The 7830-nt window shown below is 43.4% G+C and overlaps 1 non-coding gene across 1 annotated transcript; it reads left to right on the top strand.

The window, feature by feature from the left end:
- The first annotated feature begins 3494 nt into the window (after window positions 1–3494).
- On the top strand, window positions 3495–3631 carry LOC119929095. Its single transcript, XR_005451236.1, has one exon. It is a non-coding gene; the product is annotated as a small nucleolar RNA SNORA7 (small nucleolar RNA).
- Window positions 3632–7830: the final 4199 nt, after the last annotated feature.

The following is a 7830-nucleotide window of genomic DNA, read 5'->3' as shown; positions in this document are numbered from 1 at the left end:
AGGGTCAATCCCATCAGGCATTCACCCCTTCATAGCAGTGGCTTTGAGAACAAGATAATCAATCAATAAGTCAATCATATTTATTGAGCACTTACTGTGTGAACAGCACTGTACTAAGCGCTTGGGAAGTACAAGTTGGCAACATATAGAGACAGTCCCTACCCAACAGTGGGCTCACTAGAAGGGGGAGACAGAGAACAAAACCAAACGTATTAACAAAATAAAATAAATAGAATAGATATGTACAAGTAAAATAAATAGAGTAATAAATATGTACAAACATATATACATATATACAGGTATAAGTAATGTCTGTCAGTGCTATCTACTGAGAGCTTACAGTGTGCCAAACACAGTATATGGAATCAGCGTAGCTTAATGGATAGAACTCATGCCTGGGAATCAGAAGGACTTGGGTTCTAATCCCAGCTCTGCCACATGTCTGCTGTGCTGTCACTTGACGTTTCTGTGCCTCAGTTTCCTCATCTGTAAAATGGGGATTAAGACTGTGAGCTGCATGGGGGACAATGTCTATGCTGATTTATTTGTAGCTACCCCAGCGCTTAGCACATAGTAAGCCCTTAAAGAATACCATTATAAGCATTATTATATAATGTTGAGGAGAGTAGAATAGAGTGATTAAGCAAGTTCCTTGTCCTCAAATCAATTAACGATACTTATTGAGAGCTTACTCTGGGCAGAACATTATACTAAGCATTTGGGAGAGTAGACTACAACAGAGTTTGTAGACAAGTTCCCTACCTGCAAGGCTCTTGTAATCTTGATTGGATCACTGGAGAGTAATCATAGTTCAGTAGATGTAACATAGTTATTTTTCACTCTCTCAATCAGTAGTATTTATTGAGAGCTTACTATGTGCAGAGAGCATTGATCTAAGCACTGGGGAGTGTATGATGCAACAGAGTTGGTAGACACGGTCCCTGCCCACAAGTCTCTTGCAATCTAGATAATAATAATAATAAATAATAATAATAATAATGGTGGCATTTGTTAAACACTTACTATGTGCAAAGCACTGTTCTAAGCACTGGGGGGATACAAAGTGATCAGGTTGTCCCACGTGGGGCTCACAATCTTAATCCCCATTTTACAGATGAGGGAACTGAGGCACAGAGAAGTTAAGTGACTTGCCCAAAGTCACACAGCTGACAATTGACGGAGTCGTTATTTGAACCCACGACCTCTGACTTCAAACCCTGTGCTTTATGCAGGAGAATAAATTTAGTAGCGTAGAGGAAAGATGAATATGTTTCACACTGTCTCAATCAATCAATGGCATTTATGGAGCACTGACTGTGTGCGGAGCACTGTACTAAGTACTTGGGCGAGTCCAATCACACAGAGTTGGTAAATACTTAGAGCACGGGCCAAGGAGTCCGAAGGTCATGGATTTTAATCTGAGCTCCACAACTTGTCGGCGGTGTGGCCTTGGACAAGTCAATTCACTTCTCTGTGCCTCAGTAACTTCATCTGGAAAATGGGGATTAAGACTGTGAGCTCCACGCGGGACAGGGACTGTGTCCAACCCAATTCTGCTGGTATCCGCCCCAGCACGTGGTAAAGTGCCTGGCACATAGTAAGCACTTAACAAATACTACAATTATTATCATTATTATTCCCTGCCCACAAGGAGCTTACATTCGACTGAGGGAGACAACTCTCCAGGGCCACGTGGCTGCATTTGTCCTTGAGGGGAAGCATTCCTGAGGGAGCGACGGGAGCAGAGACGTTGCTCCCCCACCCAATTACGTGGAGAAACAAACAGCCTAATAAAGTCAGTCAATTCATACATATTGAAATTTCATCTGTTCTAAAACGAACGCTCCAGAGGGACCATTTTTCCCTCAAGGGAGGTTTAATTGAACAGTACAATTTAGCTTGTCCGATAAACTGCCCAGGCCTTATGGCTAAGTGAAAGAGAACACCGCAAGCACTCTGCCACTCAACACACACATTTTCAGTTTTCACTGACAATGGCAATTGCCCATCCTGTCTCCTGGGCCCTTGGAATTTGACCTAACAGTAACCTCAGATCAACTGAACCAGGGAGGAGAGCCAAAGCAAGGAGAGGTTTTAAATTTGCTCAGTGATGTTTTCCTTCACTCCCTTGAGTCTGTTTGCTGTTCACTGAGCTTGGCAAATAGAGCTGGTTGCTGGGACATCTTTCTGCTCAAAATCATTTCTGCCACAGACACCTCCTCTGAAGGAAATGGGGGGGGGGGGGGGATTTCTCCTTTTAGCTCCTTCAAAACTCCTTTACTCTTGCTGGGTGGGATAATGGAAAGACCACAGGCCTGGAATCAGAGGATTTGACTTCTCATCCTGGCTCTGCCATGGGCAAGTCACGTAGTGTATTCATTCATTCATTAAATTGTATTGAATGAATGAAGTGACTTGCCCAATTTATCTATGCCTCAGTTTCCTCGTGTGTGAAATGGAGGTTAATCTTACTCTTTCCTAGCTGGAATGTGAGTGTCACGTGGAACAGGGACTGTGTCCACCTTGATTATATTTTTTCTTCCCCAATGCTTAGGACATTGCTGCTATATGTCCTTGGACGAGTCACTTAAATTCTCGGTTCCTCAATTCCCTCATTTTCAAAATAGGGATTCAATACCTGTTTTCTCACTTATATTGTGAGCCCCATATGGGACCTGATTATTTGTATCTACCCCAGTGCTTAACACAGTGCTTGGCACATGATAAGGGCTTAACAAATATCACAGCTATCATTATTATTACCTTTACAGTGTTTGGCACAAAGTAAGTTTCTTACAATTGCCATCATCATTATTATATAACCCTTCTACAAGGCAACATCTACAGTATTTCATAAATGTTGAATGAATAGGGTGAATGAATGGGCCTGGCCGAACTATATGAGACTCAATGTAGAAATTACCATAAGAGACTCAAATGCGGTTGTAGATCATGGTTAAACCTAGGAATTGGAATGCTTTGAACAAACTCACCTTGACATTTCATCTTGCAAAGAAAATCCTCATTCTCTCTCAGTTGAAGAGCTGGTCATAAAGAGGCCAGAACAGGAAGCAAAAAAATTTATTTTTACTGTGCATTTTTTCCAATATAGAATAATATGGAGAAGTAACATTTGCTTATTTTTTTAACTTGCAATAATGTCCATGCCATTCGCTTATACTGTGCTGTTTTATTCTTTAGGCCTTAAGAAAATAGTTGGATTTAATCTGTATTCTAATGGTGAAATATTTATTATTGTGAAGGGAAATGGTGATATTACCATCCACCCATCAATCACAAAGAGTTAACACTGGCACTGAATTCCGTTACCTAAGGAGCACTTTAACTAGTGATTCAAGGAGAGACAAAGAGGTAGTAAACAAGAAGGGAGTATGTCCCCTGGGAGACAGACGGAGCTTGATGCTAATTTAGCATCAGGCTTCACATCAGACACAAAGCCTTTATAAGGAATTACAGAGGCCTGTATACTATATCCCCTCTCAGGGTCTCATCTGGAGAGTTCCCAGTCCTCTACCAGTCTCGACTATGGGAGGGGAGTCAAGCAGAGGCATACCCATTCCATTCCTAGCTTGGGCAGTGGCTGGCGAGTGGAAGGCAATCTGCTACAAGTCAAAACTCACGTGTGCTGGGCAACAGCAGCATGGGAGAGAATAAAGGGTGGATATTCAAGTGTACTGAACGGAAGGAGGCAATGGTAAACCACTTCCATATTTTTCCCAAGAAAACTCTATGGATACACTACCAGAACGATTGCAGATGGAGTTGGGGCGTTCTGGGAGAGATGCATCCACGGCTTTGCTATGGGTCGGAGACAACTTGACAGCATAAGACAAGTGTTCTATATAGCCACAAAGACTGATATCGGACACAGTCACTACCCTGATTTTTAAAACAGATTCATTAGCAACGAACCAATGACAGCAGTATTCCCAAAGAGCTACCATCTGGATAACTGGAAGTGGGAATTTGGAAATCAACAAGGGGGACAGGTAGCTAAGAGGGATGAATCACTGTTCTAAGAGCTAGGGTAGATAAGCAGGAAGCAGCGTGGCTCAGTGGAAAGAGCCCGGGCTTTGGAGTCAGAGGTAAGGGGTTCAAATCCCGGCTCTGCCACTTGTCAGCTGTGTGACTTTGGGCAAGTCACATCACTTCTCTGTGCCTCAGTTACCTCATCTGTAAAATGGGGATTAAGACTGTGAGCCCCCGTGGGACAACCTGATCACCTTGTAACCTCCCCAGCGCTTAGAACAGTGCTTTGCACATAGTAAGCACTTAATAAATGCTATTATTATTATTATTATTATTATTATTATTATTATTATTATTATTATACAAGATAATCAGATCCATCACAGTCCCTAGCCACAAGGGACTTACACTCTAAGTAGGAGGGAGAACAGGCATTACATTTCCATTTCACAGTTGAGGAAATTGCGGCCCCGAGAAGTTAAGTGACTTGCTTAAGGTCACCCAGCAGGCAAGTGAGAGAAGCAGCATGGCTCAGTGGAAAGAGCACGGGCTTTGGAGTCAGAGGTCATGGGTTCGAATCCCGACTCTGCCACGTGTCTGCTGTGTGACCTTGGGCAAGCCACTTAACTTCTCTGAGCCTCAGTTACCTCATCTGCAAAATGGGGATTAAGACTGCGAGCCCCACGGGGGACAACTTGATCATCTTGTATCCCCCCCCCAGTGCTTAGAACAGTGCTCTGCACATAGTAAGCGCTTAACAAATGTCATTATTATTATTATTATTATTAAGTGGGAGGAGACGGGATTAAAACCCAGGTCCTCTTTCTCCCAGGCCTATGCTCTTTCCACTAAGCTATGTTGCTGGATGTATAGGATTCCTTGTCAAACTCAATGGCGGTAATAGTAATAATAATAATGAATAATTATGTTACTAGTTAATGTTAACTATGTTTCCAAGCATTCTATTGAGCGCTGGGGTAGATACAATTTAATCAGGTCAGATGCAGTACCTGTCCCATATGGGACTCAGTCTAGAGGAGAGGGAGGACAGGTATTTAATCTTCACGTTTATTTTGTTAATGAGGTGTATATATCTATAATTCTATTTATCTATTTTGATGCTATTGATGCCTACTTGTTTTGTTTTGTTGCCTGTCTCCCCCTTGTAGACTGAGAGCCCATTGTTGGGTAGGGATTGTCTCTATCTGTTGCCAAATTGTACTTTCCAAGTGCTTAGTACTGTGCTCTGCACACAGTAAGTGCTCAATAAACATGACTGACTGACTGAATGAATGAATACTACAGATGAGAAAACTAAGGCACAGAGAAGTTAAGTGACTTGTCCAAGTCCACACAGCAGGCAAGTGGCAGACCTGAGATTAGAGCCAAGGTTTTCTGGCTCAGTCCTGTGCTCTTTCCAACAGGTCCTGCTGCTTCACTATTCCTGGGTGTAGTAATCATATTTATTAAATGTTTACTGTGTGCACAGCACTGTATTAAGCTCCGAGAGATAATGCACAGTACTCTGCATACAGTAAATGCTTAATAAATTAGATATGGTCTCTGTCCCTGAGGGCTCACACATCTACGAGTTTAAGTGGGGAGAAGGGCCTGGAGATAGATGCACCAGGAATAATGAAACATGAAATAATAATAATAATGGTGGAATTAGTTAAGCGCTTATTATGTGCAAAGCACTGTTCTAAGTGCCGCGGTGGAGATAAGGTGATCAGGTTGTCCTACTTGGGGCTCACAGTTTTAATCCCCATTTTACAGATGAAGGAACTGGGGCCCAGAGAAGTTAAGTGGCTTGCCCAAGATCACGCAGCGGACAAGTGGTGGAGCTAGGATTTGAACCCATGATCTCTGCCCCAAGCCCGTGCTCTTTCCACTGAGCCACGCTGCTTCCCCTACACAGACGAAATGCACACAATATAAACAAAATAAGGACTGTTTTGTAGTTAGAGGAGAATTTCAGGCATCTCGGGGCTCAGAGTTGAGGGTATCCCTGAAAATTCCAATGTTCCGGGGGTTCCATGGAAGCCTCATGCTGGAGGCGTGTGGAGAAGTAGCTTGGATCGCCAGTTTATTTGGCAGAGAGCAGAGCAGAAGCAGGGACCCTTGATGGAGGAAGAGAAGGCAACAGGTAATAATAATAATAATAATAATGATGGCATTTATTAAGCGCTTACTATGTGCAAAGCACTAGTCTAAGCGCTGGGGAGATTACAAGGAGATCAGGTTGTCCCACGGGGGGTACTGAGGAAGCAGAAGCAGTGTGGCCTAGTAGAAAGAGGACGGGACTGGGAGACAGAGAACCTGGGCATTTTTCCAAGGCCTCCCAGTTGTCTCCTGTGTGACCCTGTGCCTCAGTTTCTTCATCTGTAAAATGGGGATTCAGTGCCTGTGCTCCCTCCTGATGAGACTGTGAGCCACATGTGGGAGAGGAATTGTGTCCCACCTAATTAACTTGTATCACCTCCACCATTTAGAACAGTTCTTCGTATATAGCAAGCACTTAACAAATACCATGATGAGAGTAATAATGATATCACTAGCAGTAATGATAATAATAATAATGAAATGATTGTTAATAATAATAGAAATGAGGCACAGAAAAGTTAAGTGACTTGCCCCAGGTCACACAACAGGGAAGTGGCTGCTTAAGAGAAGAGAAGCAGCGTGGCTCAGTGGAAAGAGCCCGGGCTTTGGAGTCAGAGGTCATGGGTTCAAATCCCGGCTCTGCCACTTGTCAGCTGTGTGACTTTGGGCAAGTCACTTAACTTCTCTGTGCCTCAGTTACCTCATCTGTAAAGTGGGGATTAAGACTATGAGCCCCCTGTGGGCCAACCTGATCACCTTGTAACCTCCCCGGTGCTTAGAACAGTGCTTTGCACATAGTAAGCACTTAATAAATGCCATTATTATTATTATTATTAAATCACATCTCCTCCAAGAAGCCTTCCCTGACTATACCCTCATTTCCTCTAATCCTCTTTTATCTCCAGCCAGTGCCCACAGGGCATTCTGGGAGCAGGGATGCTAGGTGACAGGAGAGAAGGTGGCAGTTACCACAGTTTTATTTCCTGTTGAAGTAATTTGCACTTGTGTTTCCATATTTGTGGATTTTCCAGATAAGCAACCACACCCTGCTCTCTCTCTCCCTAGCCCTTCCCTTTTTACCCTGCCCTTACTGGTTTTGGCTTTCCTCCTTGCCCTTCCTGCATCCCATTCTCCAGATTCCTCCCGTTCCTTGTCTCCCTGATCCCTTCTGAGGTCTCCCCCATGCTCTCCTCTTCCCACAGTTGTTTTTTCAATTCTTTGTATTTATATAACTAATGATGTTGATGATGATGATGATGATAGTAATAATGGCATTTTTAAGAGCTTACTATGTGTCAAATACTGTTGTAATTGATGGAGTAGATATAAATTAATCAGGGTAGACACAGTCTCTATCCCACATGTGGCTCACAGTCTAAGCGGGAGGGCGAGCAAGTATTTAATCCTCTTTTTACAGATGAGGAAACGGAGGCACAGAGAAATTGAGTGACTTTCCCAAGGTCACACAGCACATAAGTGGCAGACCTGAGATTAGAACCCAGGTTTTCTGACTCCCAAGCCTGTGCTCTGTCCATGACGCCACGTGCTTCCTAATACGTGACACCTATTATCGCTGCTGCAGTTGCTGCTACTTCCAAGGCTACCTGTTACCACTGGCCCTGTCGGGTAACAGGACTGTTCTTCTAGGTAATCACTGCCAAAGGGTCGCACACCGAGATCATGGCTCACAACAGATCCTCTTTACTAAAACCATCCTCTGACTCAACAAACCAGGTT

This window comes from Tachyglossus aculeatus, chromosome 5 (assembly GCF_015852505.1).
Source record: "Tachyglossus aculeatus isolate mTacAcu1 chromosome 5, mTacAcu1.pri, whole genome shotgun sequence".
NCBI classification, from domain to species: Eukaryota; Metazoa; Chordata; class Mammalia; order Monotremata; family Tachyglossidae; genus Tachyglossus; species Tachyglossus aculeatus.
Note: the sequence above shows the minus strand (reverse complement) of the source record. Positions and strands in the feature narration are given on the sequence as shown.